Source organism: Procambarus clarkii, chromosome 5, assembly GCF_040958095.1.
Source record: "Procambarus clarkii isolate CNS0578487 chromosome 5, FALCON_Pclarkii_2.0, whole genome shotgun sequence".
Classification (NCBI taxonomy): Eukaryota; Metazoa; Arthropoda; class Malacostraca; order Decapoda; family Cambaridae; genus Procambarus; species Procambarus clarkii.
In genome coordinates, this window is record NC_091154.1 from 12,283,649 (window position 1) to 12,299,614 (window position 15,966).

Sequence of the window (15,966 nt, forward strand, 5' to 3'; positions counted from 1 at the left end):
CACTGCACATTCTCTCATGTGTATTATACATATATAAAACGCTAAACTGTAATGCCAATCCTGACCTCAAAAGCTTCATAGAAGGTTGTAACAGAACCCATGAGCACCACACCAGGAATAAATAGTTTTGATATTCCTAGAGTACGACTTAATCAAACTAGAAATGCTCTACAAATCACGGGACCCAGATTGTGGAATGACCTTCCCAACCATGTTAAAGACTGTACCTCTCTCAACCAGTTTAAGATAAAAACGAAGCTATACCTAATAAATTCCCTGTAACCTACCTTACCCCTCTAATGTCATCCAATATCTGTTTTTTTTTAAAGAGCGCTGTTTGTCGACAGAATTGTATTTGTGCTGTTTTCAGCTGTTTTCATTCCATGTTTTCATTTTACTCTTTATGCTCAATTAGTATTAAGCTTTAGTCATTTATGTTTTTTATGCCCGAAACGCTTTGCGTAATAGTGGCTTTAGGCATTGTGTGTACTAGCCCTAACTATAAATCCATCACTCTTTGCAAAATCTCCTTTATGTATGTACCTTACCTAAATAAACATTTTGATTTTGATTTGATTTGATTACTCTGCAAGACTCAAGACAAGCAATTTAATAGAAGGAAGAGGCTGCTGTTCCCTACAACATGCCAGTTGAATTTCCACCAAAAGCTAGAGTGGACGCTTCGTCTAGCTAAAGAATGTTTGGAATACGAACCACTCTTCAAGGTGGGTCTTCACCGGCCCTACATAACAGTTGGGACTGAACAGGCCGTGGAACGCCTCACGACGGTTGGTTTTGAAAATGTAGTGATGGTTCCTCCAGAAGAAGATATGTTGCACACAAAGATCATAGTTTTCAAGTTTCCAACTTATTTAGATCCTGACTGTCTTCTTCTTAACAATGATAATGTTGTCTGGGCAAAGAGGAACAGTGTTCGTGGTGACAAACAAAGCCAGGTTGTTGCCTTGGTAAAGGGTGAGGCGCCGGAGAAAATTTTTGTGCAAGGACTAGGCTATAGGAACGTTGCAAAATACGTTGAGGAGCCCATACTATGCATGAAGTGTTCACGTTCGGGACATATGGCATGGAAATGCCAGTTTGACCCCAGGTGTCGGTATTGTGGGAAAAAACACGACTCGCGAAAGTGTAAAGTCAAGATTGAAAGAAGTGAAAAAATCGTCCCATTTTGTTGCAACTGTCGAGGCAGCCACAATGCTGGTTCCTCTCTATGCCCCATGAAGCCTCATCTGAAAGAGACTAGGACGGGTCCTACAAGCAGGATAGATGTATCCTCGCAGCAAGGAAAGATTGTGCAAGAGGAACATGGAGGAAACAGCTGGAAGCCAACGACAGCCCCTATGATCAATGTGTGGGAGAAATTGACGGAAAAAATAAAGGCGAGCCTAGGGAAAGTACATCATGCAGTGGGAAAACTGAAACCTTGTGAGGACAAGGTTCAGGACAATATGGTCACCTCTGAGGTTGGTAATCAAATTTTGGAGTATCTAAAAAAACTAGATAAGAGGATTGAGGCCTTGGAAAAATTGGCTATGGAAGGTAGACGGGGTGAAGATGGTGGTGAAACAGGACGTGTAATTGAAAGTGAAACGTGCGTAGAAGAAAGTAATGATGTGCATGAGGTAACGATGATTGAGGATAGTCAGGAGAATACACTTTCTAGTAGTGTTCCCGGTGTTCAACCTCCTGTTGTGACAAATGGCGAAAGAACGGTTAAAGTAAAACGGGTTACAGAAATAACAAACAAAATAGATATGAATAATATTACCTTCGATGTTAGTAGTAGTTGTGAAAGTGAGGAGAAAGAAAAAATGTTTCGGTGTTGGAAGGAAGTTTCTAAGGTACTTTCGTATCTTATGGAATGTGACGGACAGGGCAAAGGTAGTTTTATTATTAATCATGGATGAAAGTAAATTGAGAATATTATCTTGGAACGTTAATGGATTAAAAATTAGAGCGGTGGATGTACACTATTATACTCTTAGAGAGAATATTGACATAGTAGCACTCCAGGAAACTGGGGATAGGGATGGTAGCATTCTGAGGCTAAATGGCTAGGCTCCAATGTGTTTCTGTGAATAATACAATTTCTACCAACCTACCCATCAACATTGGTGTTCCCCAGGGCAGCATACTTGGCCCTCTCCTCTTTCTCATCTACATTAATGACCTTCCAAATGCCTCCCAACACCTCAAACCAATTCTATTTGCTGACGACACACCCTTCATTTACTCCAGTCCTGATCCCCTTGCTCTAAATGCCACAGTAAATACTGAGCTAAATAAAGTCCATCTGTGGCTAACTGCCAACAAACTCACCCTTAAATAAATATATAAACATAAATATAAATATGTTTATTCAGGTAAGGTACATACATACAAGTGATGTTACATTAATGGATTGATATATAGATAGAGCTAGTACATACAATGCCTAAAGCCACTATTACGCAATGCGTTTCGGGCAAGAAAAACATTAATATCTAGAACTTAATACTAATTGAGCATAAAGAATAAAAAGTGTTGAAAACAAATACAAATAAAGATAAAAAAAAAGGGGGAACATGACTGAAAAAGCAGCACAAATACAATAGGTTGACAAACAGTGTTGATTAAAAAAAAAAAATAATAATAATAAAATAACAGACATGGGTTGACAATAAAGGAGTGAGGTGGGTTACAGGGAATTTATTAGGTAGTGTTTGGTTTTTATCTTAAACTGGTTGAGAGAGGTACAGTCTTTAACATGGTTGGGAAGGTCATTCCACATTCTGAGTCCCTTGATTTGTAGAGCATTTCTAGTTTGATTAAGTCGTACTCTAGGAATATCAAAACTGTATTTATTCCTGGTGTGGTGCTCATGGGTTCTGTTACAACCTTCAATGAAGCTTTTGAGGTTCTCTTAACATTGACAAAACTTTCTATATTCTGTTTGGCAATAAATCCTCTAATCAAATAAATCTCAAAATAAACAATACCCAAATTTGTAACAAATTAGATGGCAAATTCCTTGGCATTCTCATTCACCACAAGCTGAATTTCCAGGGACACATTCTAAACATATCAAAAAAAGTTTCAAAACCTGTGGGCATTCTTTCTAAGATTAGTCGATATTATGTACCACGCCCTGCCCTGGTGACTCTCTATTACTCCCTTATCTATCCATATCTCAAAAATGGTATTTGTGCTTGGGGCTCTACTACCCAAAATCACTTACGTCCTCTAATTACTCAACACAAAGTCGCTATTAGGACAATATCCAATTCTGGCCCCAGACATCACTCGGTACCCCTACTCAAATCTCTGAATATGTTAGACATTAAGTCACTGCACATTCTCTCATGTGTATTATACATATATAAAACGCTAAACTATAATGCCAATCCTGATCTCAAAAGCTTCATAGAAGGTTGTAACAGAACCCATGAGCACCACACCAGAAATAAATACAGTTTTGATATTCCTAGAGTACGACTTAATCAAACTAGAAATGCTTTACAAATCAAGGGGCCCAGAATGTGGAATGACCTTCCCAACCATGTTAAAGACAGTACCTCTCTCAACCAGTTTAAGTTAAAAACGAAGCTATACCTAATAAATTCCCTGTAACCTACCTTACCCCTCTATTGTCAACCCATGTATGTTGTTTTTTTTTTTTTTGTTTTTTGTCATCTTGGGGTACCACTTCCCCAGTGGCTTTATTCTGGAGATGGTGAGTGGCTTGACCGAACCCGTGAGAGGATAAGCTACGGCTGGAGGGACACATGTGCGCATGTGTTCTTGTCTTCTCCGGGGACTTGACTAGTTCAAGCCAGGCATGCCCTCCCCGTGACTTATTTTGTTCATGCGCGCATGACATTAAAGTTGATCCTCTCCTTGTGAGAGGAATTCATTCTTTTAGTGGCATGCCATTTTATGTTATTTGTGTTATATGTTTTATACCATCCTCTTTTTTATATCTCCAGGTGTATTTATTTTTATTTTTGTTTAGCACACAAGTAGGCCACGACATTAGTTTTATTTTGTTTTAGTTGTAATATGTTTTTAGGGTTAGATGCTGCGGGGCCTCGCGGCCCATGCCTTGTGGCTGGGTCGTGGGGCTCTATAGCTAGAATAAAACCCTTTTCCCCCCCGAAGTGGCAAGGGGAGTAAAAGGGGACAAAAAAAAATAAAAACGAAGCTATACCTAATAAATTCCCTGTAACCTACCTTACCCGTCTGTTGTCAACCCATGTATGTTTTTTTTTTTTTTTTCAAATCAACGCTGTTTGAATGTAATTTTCTGTAATAATTTGTAATTGTATTTGTGCTGCTTTTTCAACAATGTTCCCCCCTCTTTTACCTCTATTTTTATTTGTTCTCAACACATTTTATTCTTTTTACTCATTAGCTTTAAGCTTTAGTCATTAATGTTTTTCCTGCCCGAAACGCTTTGCGTAATAGTGGCTTTAGGCATTGTATGTACTAGCTCTATCTATAAAGCCAACAAACTTTGTAAAATCTCTTTATGTATGTACCTTACCTAAATAAAAATTATTATTATTATTATTATTATTATTATTATTATTATTATCATTATAGAGGTTTTCACTTATATGCTGATGGAGGAACTAGGGGGGTCTCATGTTATGTCAAAAGTACCATACCTGCCGAGATAACTGGAATCCCTCAGAGATATAGAGGTATTGAAAGTATTAGCTTACGGATACAATTAAAGGACCGAGAGTTAAATTTCATTAATCTATACATCTCTGATAGCTCCCTTGATTTAAGATACTTGCCAGATTCCTTCTATTCTGAAGATACACTTGTGGTAGGGGATTTTAATGCCAGACATCCAGCTTTAGGATCAAGGGGTAAAGCAAATAGGAATGGTTGCAGATGGTACCAGTTTTTGCAGGAACATGAAGATGTTCAACTGCTGGGCGAGCCCTCTCCTACTCATTTGAGGGGAGGGAGATTAGATTATGCTTGTTTAATAAATGCTGAGGGCATAGAGGGGAATTGTCTTACTGTGGATGAAATGCTAAGTGATCATTTTGCATTACAAATACAGCTTAAACTAGATAAAAAGCATGCCTGCCTTCAGAGGAAAAGGTTAAAGTTTAATGAGGGAGAATTAAGGGGTCTTGTTGGCCATATTAAGTCTTGGTATGATACTTATAAGCCAGTTTCGGCAGAAGAATTTTATGAAGATTTAATTAAGGAGGTAGATGTATTTAATGCAACATTGAAAAGGAAAACATTTAGTATAAAAAAGCATCCCCCCAGAAAAGAAAATTATACACAGGACAAGATGCTCAAGGGGTGGACATTGACAATGAGGAGAGCTCACAGGGATTGGAATAGGAATGGTAGGACTGAGGAAGGGAAGAATGCTTTACTGGCAGTTGCTAGGCTGTGTGGGGAGAAGAGAAAGGAAATTAGGAGCAAGTATTGGCAGGAGTTTGCAGAGAAAGTTGGGAGTAACAGAAACTTGAAGGGAATTTGGCAAGACGTAAATAAAATAAGGGGTAAAAAGCATAATTTTGTTGCACATCCTGACTTTCAAGGAATTGCAAATGGTCTCGTAAATAAATAGGCGAAAGCTGCCAAACTTAGTTCATTACCGGCTGTAACGAGAGAGTCATTAGATTCTTGGAAAGATCTAAGAAAGGATTTTATACTTACAGCAGGTAACAGTGGTGATGTCACTTGCACAGGTATTAGGTATTACCAGAGAAGAACTAATAACGGCGATTAAAGTTGGGAAATTTACCGCCCCTGGGGAGGATGGAGTAACTTATGAAATACTTAATGAACTTGCCATTATGACGAAAAGCCCACTTTTAGACCTCTTTAATATTAGTTATAAAGAGGGCAGTATTCCCAGTAAATGGAAAAAAGCTATGATCATCCCTATCCCTAAAGCCAATGGAGAGTACAGACCTGTGTCTTTAACCTCGTGTTTTTGTAAAATGATGGAGAGGATCATTTTAAATAGACTTTTATATATAATAGGTGATCAGCTGTCTAGTAACTTGTTTGGGTTCCTCAAAGGAAAAAGTACCTCTGATTGTATTATTAAATGTCTAGCTAATGAAAATGATTATGCTGAATTTCCAAGGGACAAGCTGAATTTCCAGGGACACATTCTAAACATATCAAAAAAAGTTTCAAAAACTGTGGGCATTCTTTCTAAGATCAGATATTATGTACCACGCCCTGCCCTGGTGAATCTCTATTACTCCCTTATCTATCCATATCTCAACTATGGTATTTGTGCTTGGGGCTCTACTACCCATAATCACTTACGTCCTCTAATTACTCAACACAAAGCTGCTATTAGGACAATATCCAATTCTGGCCCCAGACATCACTCAGTACCCCTACTCAAATCTCTGAATATGTTAGACATTAAGTCACTGCACATTCTCTCATGTGTATTATACATATATAAAACGCTAAACTATAATGCCAATCCTGATCTCAAAACCTTCATAGAAGGTTGTAACAGAACCCATGAGCACCACACCAGAAATAAATACAGTTTTGATATTCCTAGAGTACGACTTAATCAAACCAGAAATGCTCTACAAATCAAGGGGCCCAGAATGTGGAATGACCTTCCCAACCATGTTAAAGACAGTACCTCTCTCAACCAGTTTAAGTTAAAAACGAAGCTATACCTAATAAATTCCCTGTAACCTACCTTACCCCTCTATTGTCAACCCATGTATGTTGTTTGTTTTTTTTTTGTTTTTCAAATCAACGCTGTTTGAATGTAATTTTCTGTAATAATTTGTAATTGTATTTGTGCTGCTTTTTCAACAATGTTCCCCCCTCTTTTTCCTCTTTTTATTTGTACTCAACGCATTTTTTTCTTTTTACCCATTAGTTTTAAGCTTTAGTCATTAGTGTTTTTTCCTGCCCGAAACGCTTTGCGTAATAGTGGCTTTAGGCATTGTATGTACTAGCTCTATCTATAATCAAACCAGTAATGCTCTACAAATCAAGGGGCCCAGAATGTGGAATGACCTTCCCAACCATGTTAAAGACTGTACCTCTCTCAACCAGTTTAAGTTAAAAACGAAGCTATACCTAATAAATTCCCTGTAACCTACCTTACCCCTCTATTGTCAACCCATGTATGTTTTTTGTTTTTTTGTTTTTCAAATCAACGCTGTTTGAATGTAATTTTCTGTAATAATTTGTAATTGTATTTGTGCTGCTTTTTCAACAATGTTCCCCCCTCTTTTTCCTCTTTTTATTTGTACTCAACGCATTTTTTTCTTTTTACCCATTAGTTTTAAGCTTTAGTCATTAGTGTTTTTTCCTGCCCGAAACGCTTTGCGTAATAGCGGCTTTAGGCATTGTATGTACTAGCTCTATCTATAAAGCCAACAAACTTTGTAAAATCTCTTTATGTATGTACCTTTACCTAAATAAAAATTGTTATTATTATTATTATTATAAAGCCAACAAACTTTGTAAAATCTCTTTATGTATGTACATTTACCTAAATAAAAATTGTTATTATTATTATTATTATAAAGCCAACAAACTTTGTAAAATCTCTTTATGTATGTACATTTACCTAAATAAAAATTATTATTATTATTATTATTATTATTATTATTATTATTATTATTATTATTATTATTATTATAGAATTTTTATTGATTTACAAGGCGCTTTTGATAAAGCCAACAAAGAGGTTATTTTATATGAATTAGCTGGTCTTGGTGTTAAAGGGAGATTATTGCGCTGGATAGGGGATTATCTTTACGAAAGGAAGGCTCAGGTGTGGTATCAAGGTTGTATGTCAGGTGTGAGGTCTTTTGAACTCGGCACACCTCAGGGAGGAGTGTTGAGTCCCACCCTGTTTAATGTACTAATGAATAAGATAGCATCTGAGAGATACTCAAATGGGGTAACTCCGATCATATATGCCGATGATATTTTGTTTCAGGGCAAAGGTATTTCAAAGGTTCAAACAGTGGTGGACAATTTCGGAAACCTGTACGTGTCACCAAGTTCAAGTTCAAGTATGTTTATTGAGATAAGCAAGAAATACATCTCAAAGGGATAGAGTAGCTTAGGCTATTTCTACCCCCCTCTACTTCAAGTCCCTCAAGGGGCGCACAAATTCAGTGAGTACAAATAAACAAATAACATTACAAGAATCCCATTTAACATTGCAGGTTTATATAGTAAGTACAGCATATAATTGTTACACTCTTGGGGCAAAATTCTTGTAGCTCCTAAGTATCCTGTCTATCATACCATTATCACACATCCAAACAATTTGTTGTGGTACACTATTTATTTCCTTATTTCTATAGTTTTCAATAAGTTGACACTCTAATACATAATGTTCTAAGGTGTGGGCGTGCGGCATACTACATAATTTACACTCCTTATCTTTTTCACTGACATCAACACCGTATTGCCAGATATATTTGTATCCTAATCTTAATCTCATGTAAATTGAATCCTTCCAAGTAGACTTTCCTTTACCATAAGTGAAGGACGAATTTGTATTTATTATTGAATAATTCTTAAGTGTGTTACTACTGTCCACCATTGCCATTCTCTTTATCATTTCTTCACCCTCTTGGATCATCTTGATTCTTGTTTTTTATTTGTTTCAAGGTTAACTGACATACAACATCAACAAGAGTTTTTTCAGTGGCTCTCTTCGCTATGTCATCAACTACCTCATTCAACAGTATTCCCACATGTGAAGGGATCCACATGAATCTTACTTTATACCCAGATTTTTCTAGTCTCTTAACATTCTCTCTACACTCTATCACAATATTCTGATATACTGGGCGTCTGCTATTTAAAGACTCTAACGCTCCTCTGCTGTCAATAAAGAAGCAAGCATTTTTACCACATTTGACTACTTCCTGTAATCCTGCTAATACTCTTTGGAGTTCAGCCTGCGTTGAAGAGACATTGCCAGTTAAGCGGCGTCCAATAACAGTATCTACAGTGCCGATGTCAGTGTACTCCCTGATCAAGACTCCACATCCTGCCTTCCCATCCCTAGCTACTGATCCATCACAATATACATGTAGAGTGTTTTCTGTAGGCAGTTTTCTAATTATACAATCATATGTTGCCCTCAGCTCTCCTATTTCATACATACTTTTTTTCTTATGCAAGGGAGTAATTACTACATCTACATTACAATCCTCCCATGGTGGTGTAAATTTTCTCTTGGGCACAGCAATACACTCTGTAATAACATCATACTTTATAACATTAGAACATAAGTTATTCATATATACTCTCTTCTTCATCATACACTGTTCACTACTTCCCACCTTTTGAACCGAGAGGATTAATTCATTAGCTCCCCCACCTCTCATTAATCTAATGGCAGAGGCTACATTTATCTCTTCAATTCTATCCCCAATACTGCAGATTCAACTCCATCCTCATTATCTCAATCATAGCATTTCTTGAGCACCCTAAGATAATTCTCATGGCTTCATTTTGTACCTTCTCCAACTTGCCCATCCTACCTTTCCCAAAACAAAAAATGACAGGTGCAGCATAATCAATAAGAGATCTTACAGTGCTCAAGTATATCATTCGTAGCAAAGGGACTCCCACTCCCTTTTCACAGCATGCCAAGGCCTTCAAAGGTTGTAATCTCTTCCGACATTGACCCAACAGTCTGTTCATCTCAGCTTCCAAACTCTCATGGGTATATCCAACATATATGCCTAAATATTTATATATATTAACTCTCTCTATATTTTTACCGTTTATTTTCAATACAATGGGGCTCCGACATCTACATTCAAACTTAGTTTTGTTTTCATTAACCACCAGTCCCATATGGTGACACAGGTTTCCGAAATTGTCCAACACTGTTTGAACCTTTGAAATATCTTTGCCCTGAAACAAAATATCATCGGCATATATGATCGGAGTTACCCCATTTGAGTATCTCTCAGATGCTATCTTATTCATTAGTACATTAAACAGGGTGGGACTCAACACTCCTCCCTGAGGTGTGCCGAGTTCAAAAGACCTCACACCTGACATACAACCTTGATACCACACCTGAGCCTTCCTTTCGTAAAGATAATCCCCTATCCAGCGCAATAATTTCCCTTAACACCAAGACCAGCTAATTCATATAAAATAACCTCTTTGTTGGCTTTATCAAAAGCTCCTTGTAAACAATGAAAATTCTATAATAATCATTTTCATTAGCTAGACATTTAATAATACAATCAGAGGTACTTTTTCCTTTGAGGAACCCGAACAAATTACTAGACAGCTGATCACCTATTATATATAAAAGTCTATTTAAAATGATCCTCTCCATCATTTTACAAAAACATGAGGTTAAAGACACAGGTCTGTACTCTCCATTGGCTTTAGGGATAGGGATGATCATAGCTTTTTTCCATTTACTGGGAATACTGCCCTCTTTATAACTAATATTAAAGAGGTCTAAAAGTGGGCTTTTCGTCATAATGGCAAGTTCATTAAGTATTTCATAAGTTACTCCATCCTCCCCAGGTGCGGTAGATTTCCCAACTTTAATCGCCGTTATTAGTTCTTCTCTGGTAATACCTAATACCTGTGCAAGTGACATCACCACTGTTACCTGCTATAAGTATAAAATCCTTTCTTAGATCTTTCCAAGAATCTAATGACTCTCTCGTTACAGCGGGTAATGAACTAAGTTTGGCAGCTTCCGCCCATTTATTTACGAGCCCATTTGCAATTCCTTGCGGGTCTGGATGTGCAACAAAATTATGCTTTTTACCCCTTATTTTATTTACGTCTTGCCAGATTTCCTTCAAGTTTCTGTTACTCCCAACTTTCTCTGCAAATTCCTGCCAATACTTGCTCCTAATTTCCTTTCTCTTCTCCCCACACAGCCTAGCAACTGCCCATCTCAGCTTCCAAACTCTCATGGGTATATCCAACATATATGCCTAAATATTTATATATATTAACTCTCTCTATATTTTTACCGTTTATTTTCAATATAATGGGCCTCCGACTTCTACATTCAAACTTAGTTTTGTTTTCATTAACCACCAGACCCATATGGCGACACGTACAGTTGTGTCCAGACCACGGTTGTGTGCGGTCGCAAGGTTGGCGCTCTTGGCGTCCGCTGATTGGTGGGAGGTGGAGTACTGTCCCACACTCTTCGTTTTTGCACGTGGTGATACAGGATATTGTGAATTTGTTCTCGATTATTGACAGCGTCAAAGAAATGGCTGAGGCGGTATGCCTAAGTGGTAGTGAGGAGGACAGACAAGATGATAACAGACCGTTTGAAGTAGTAGTGAACAGAAAGAAACGGAGAAATAATAACAGACAGCGAGACAGTGAGAGTGACGATGAAATTACAAAGAGACCAAAGAATGAGACCCTACTCAGCAAGACTCAAGACAAGCAAGACAAAACAAGAAGGAAGAGGCTGTTGTTCCCTACAACATGCTAATTGAATTTCCACCAAAAGCTAGAGTGGACGGTACGTCTAGCTAAAGAATGTTTGGAATACGAACCACTCTTCAAGGAGGGTCTTCACCGGCCCTACATAACAGTTGGGACTGAACAGGCCGTGGAACGCCTCACGACGGTTGGTTTTGAGAATGTAGTGATGGTTCCTCCAGAAGAAGGTATGTTGCACACAAAGATCATAGTTTTCAAGTTTCCAACTTATTTGGATCCTGACTGTCTTCTTCTTAACAATGATAATGTTGTCTGGGCAAAGAGGAACAGTGTTTGTGGTGACAAACAAAGCCAAGTTGTTGCCTTGGTAAAGGGTGAGGCGCCGGAGAAAATTTTTGTGCAAGGACTAGGCTATAGGAACGTTGCAAAATATATTGAGGAGCCCATATTATGCATGAAGTGTTCACGTTCGGGACATATGGCATGGAAATGCCAGTTTGACCCCAGGTGTCGGTATTGTGGGAAAAAACACGACTCGCGAAAGTGTAGAGTCAAGATTGAAAGAAGTGAAAAAATCATCCCATTTTGTTGCAATTGTCGAGGCAGCCACAATGCTGGTTCCTCTCTATGCCCCATGAAGCCTCATCTGAAAGAGACTAGGACGGGTCTTACAAGCAGGATAGATGTATCCTCGCAGCAAGGAAAGATTGTGCAAGAGGAACATGGAGGAAACAGCTGGAAGCCAACGACAGCCCCTATGATCAATGTGTAGGAGAAAGGGACGGAGAAAATAAAGGCGAGCCTAGGGAAAATACATCATGCAGTGGAAAAACTGAAACCTTGTGAGGACAAGGTTCAGGACAATATGGTCACCTCTGAGGTTGGTAATCAAATTTTGGAGTATCTAAAAAAACTAGATAAGAGGATTGAGGCCTTGGAAAAATTGGCTATGGAAGGTATACGGGGTGAAACAGGACGTGTAATTGAAAGTAAAACGGGACGTGAAATGGAAAGTGAAACGTGCGTAGAAGAAAGTAATGATGTGCATGAGGTAACGATGATTGAGGATAGTCAGGAGAATACACTTTCTAGTAGTGTTCGCGGTGTTCAACCTCCTGTTGTGACAAATGGCGAAAGAACGGTTAAAGTAAAATGGGTTACAGAAATAACAAAGAAAATAGATATGAATAATATTACCTTCGATGTTAGTAGTAGTTGTGAAGGTGAGGAGAAAGAAAAAATGTTACGGTGTTGGAAGGAAGTTTCTAAGGTACTCTTGTATCTCATGGAATGTGACGGACAGGGCAAAGGTAGTTTTATTATTAATCATGGATGAAAGTAAATTGAAAATATTATCTTGGAACATTAATGGATTAAAAACTAGAGCGGTGGATGTACACTATTATACTCTTAGAGAGAATATTAACATAGTAGCACTCCAGGAAACTGGGGATAGGGATGGTAGCATTCTGAGGCTAAATGGCTATAGAGGCTTTCACTTATATGCTGATGGAGGAACTAGGGGGGTCTCATGTTATGTCAAAAGTACCATACCTGCCGAGATAACTGGAATCCCTCAGAGATATAGAGGTATTGAAAGTATTAGCTTGCGGATACAATTAAAGGACCGAGAGTTAAATTTCATTAATCTATACATCTCTGATAGTTCCCTTGATTTAAGATACTTGCCAGATTCCTTCTTTTCTGAAGATACACTTGTGGTAGGGGATTTTAATGCCAGACATCCAGCTTTAGGATCAAGGGGTAAAGCAAATAGGAATGGTTGCAGATGGTACCAGTTTTTGCAGGAACATGAAGATGTTCAACTGCTGGGCGAGCCCTCTCCTACTCATTTGAGGGGAGGGAGATTAGATTATGCTTGTTTAATAAATGCTGAGGGCATAGAGGGGAATTGTCTTACTGTGGATGAAATGCTAAGTGATCATTTTGCATTACAAATACAGCTTAAACTAGATAAAAAGCATGCCTGCCTTCAGAGGAAAAGGTTAAAGTTTAATGAGGGAGAATTAAGGGGTCTTGTTGGCCATATTAAGTCTTGGTATGATACTTATAAGCCAGTTTCGGCAGAAGCATTTTATGAAGATTTAATTAAGGAGGTAGATGTGTTTAATGCAACATTGAACCGGAAACCATCTAGTATAAAAAGGCATCCCCCCAGAAAAGAAAATTATACACATGACAAGCTGCTTAAGAGGTGGACATTAACAATGAGGAGAGCTCACAGAGATTGGAATAGGAATGGTAGGACTGAGGAAGGGAAGAATGCAACTCACTCCCTAGTGAATTGAAAAGCTGTCAAACTTTTGCCTTAATTAAGAGCAAAACCAAAAAGTACCTAATTTCATCTTCTTAGTTTCCTACGCTGAGCTTTAAATTTGCTCTATATCTAGTGTTACCCAATCTCCTAATTTTTATGTACTTAACCTAAACAACCTTATCATTGTGTTCATTTCTGTCTTCTTTTATGTGCTAGCCATATGCCTACCAATTTTTGTCAACTACCATTCAAGCTGTCATTGCAATCAATCTGAGCTGCCTATGTGCTTTAATATACCTACAATTTTCTCTCCTCTTATTTTTTCTTGTCTTGTAACTGTTATCATTTTTTATAAATTTTGCAAGTATTTGCCTACTTAAAATTTTCTTAGATTAAGGACCTGCCCGAAATGCTGCGCATACTAGTGGCTTTACAAAATTGTAATTACCATATTATGTATCCTCTCAATCCCAATGAACCTTCTTGTATATGCATAAATAAAATAAATAAATAAATAAATAAAATATTGAATTGTGGGGTTCAGTCCCTGAGCCCATTATGTGCCTCTGTAACCCTTTCCACTACCGCCCACAAGATGGGTATGGGGTACATAATAAATGAACTAAACTAAAAAAAAATAAGAATCTGTACCCCCCCTCGTGAACCCTATTGGGGAGGGGGGGACAGTTGCACTGCCACTGGTGTTTGACTGATAATTCCTGCTAGGTGTGCCACCTTAATTTCTTATTGCCATTCACGGACATCATAGTGGTGGGCATGTTAGTAGAATAGATGGGAGGAACTCGTCGAGGTAGCAAAACTCCCGGCTACCATCTGACACTGTTTTTTTTTTTTTTTTTTTTGAGATATATACAAGAGTTGTTACATTCTTGTACAGCCACTAGTACGCGTAGCGTTTCGGGCAGGTTCCTGGAATACGATCCCCGCCGCGAAGAATCGTTGTTACAACCAAGTACACATTTTACTGTTGCGTTAAACAGAGGCTACAGTTAAGGAATTGCGCCCAGTAAATCCTCCCCTGTTGAGTGCTCGTAATTGCGCTCCTCACTCTAAGCTGTATTTCAGCCCTCAAACTACCCCCAGATGATGTAGAACACCACCTACAGGCAGCTAAGTACATGGAGTCCAAGAATGGCATAACACATCCAAAGTAACCAACTCAAATCAACTCATTCCATCTCAAACAAAATTCAAAGCAATCCTCTCCGGCTGTGAGTACCAGTGCCTGCTGCCCGCCTCTGCGCTGCTTGACTCAAGTTTCAGCCACAACATATACCCCAGTCCATTCTCAACCAATCATGTCTTCCAAAAACAAGACTGCGCAGGGAAATAAGAGCAACAAAGCCCCTAACAAGAGATTCATCCCGATCAACACTGACAGCCATCGTGTCTCTCCCTCTGGAAGCTCTGACGCTGCCGCGGACCCCATCACTGAGCCAGGGAGCTGTGTCCTCTCAATCCTCTCCTAATTCCACGCTTACATCCCACTTTACGAAATTCAAGCGTGCTTCTGGTCCTTCGCTGGATTTCCCTAACTGGGCCGAGAATCAGTGGTTCAAAAAGTTGTGCCTAGACCTTGAGACTCAAATTACGATCATCCAGTGTATTCAAACTGAGACTCAAGTGAACACGCGAACTTTCATCAACAACAACAAGAAATAACCCTTCTTCGCGAGGATATTAGAACCTATAAGGCTAGCCAAGATCAACTCCAGCATGACTTGAACGATCTCCGTGAGGAAAACATACGTCTGAAAACTGATGAAGCCATAAAAAACAAGAGGAAGCTCTCAACAAAATGACTGCATGTATCAGTACATTATCTGTCCAACATTCCATCTCCCAGAATGAACAAGACCGGCAAAAGTTGCTTGACTCTGTAGTTGTGTCGTCCCAAGATATTCCAGTGGAACGGGAAGGTGAAAATTGTATTGAAATAGTTCATGTTCTCATAAAAGACGAATTGCGTGTCACTCTAAATAAAACAGACATTATTGCTGCCTACAGAGTAAGCAAAAAGAATCCATCAGGACAAAACCAGCGAAAAATTCGCCTCAAGCTAGCTTTCCTGTCCATAAAATCGTATCTTGTCCGGACAGCTGCATCCCAACGACAGGGAATCTACATAAACGAGTGCTTGACTAGAAAAAGACAGCAACTCCTCCACCGCCTGCGTCAAATCCGTAATCAAAACCCAGATGCGATTCATCAGTGCTTCGTTAGAGATGGCA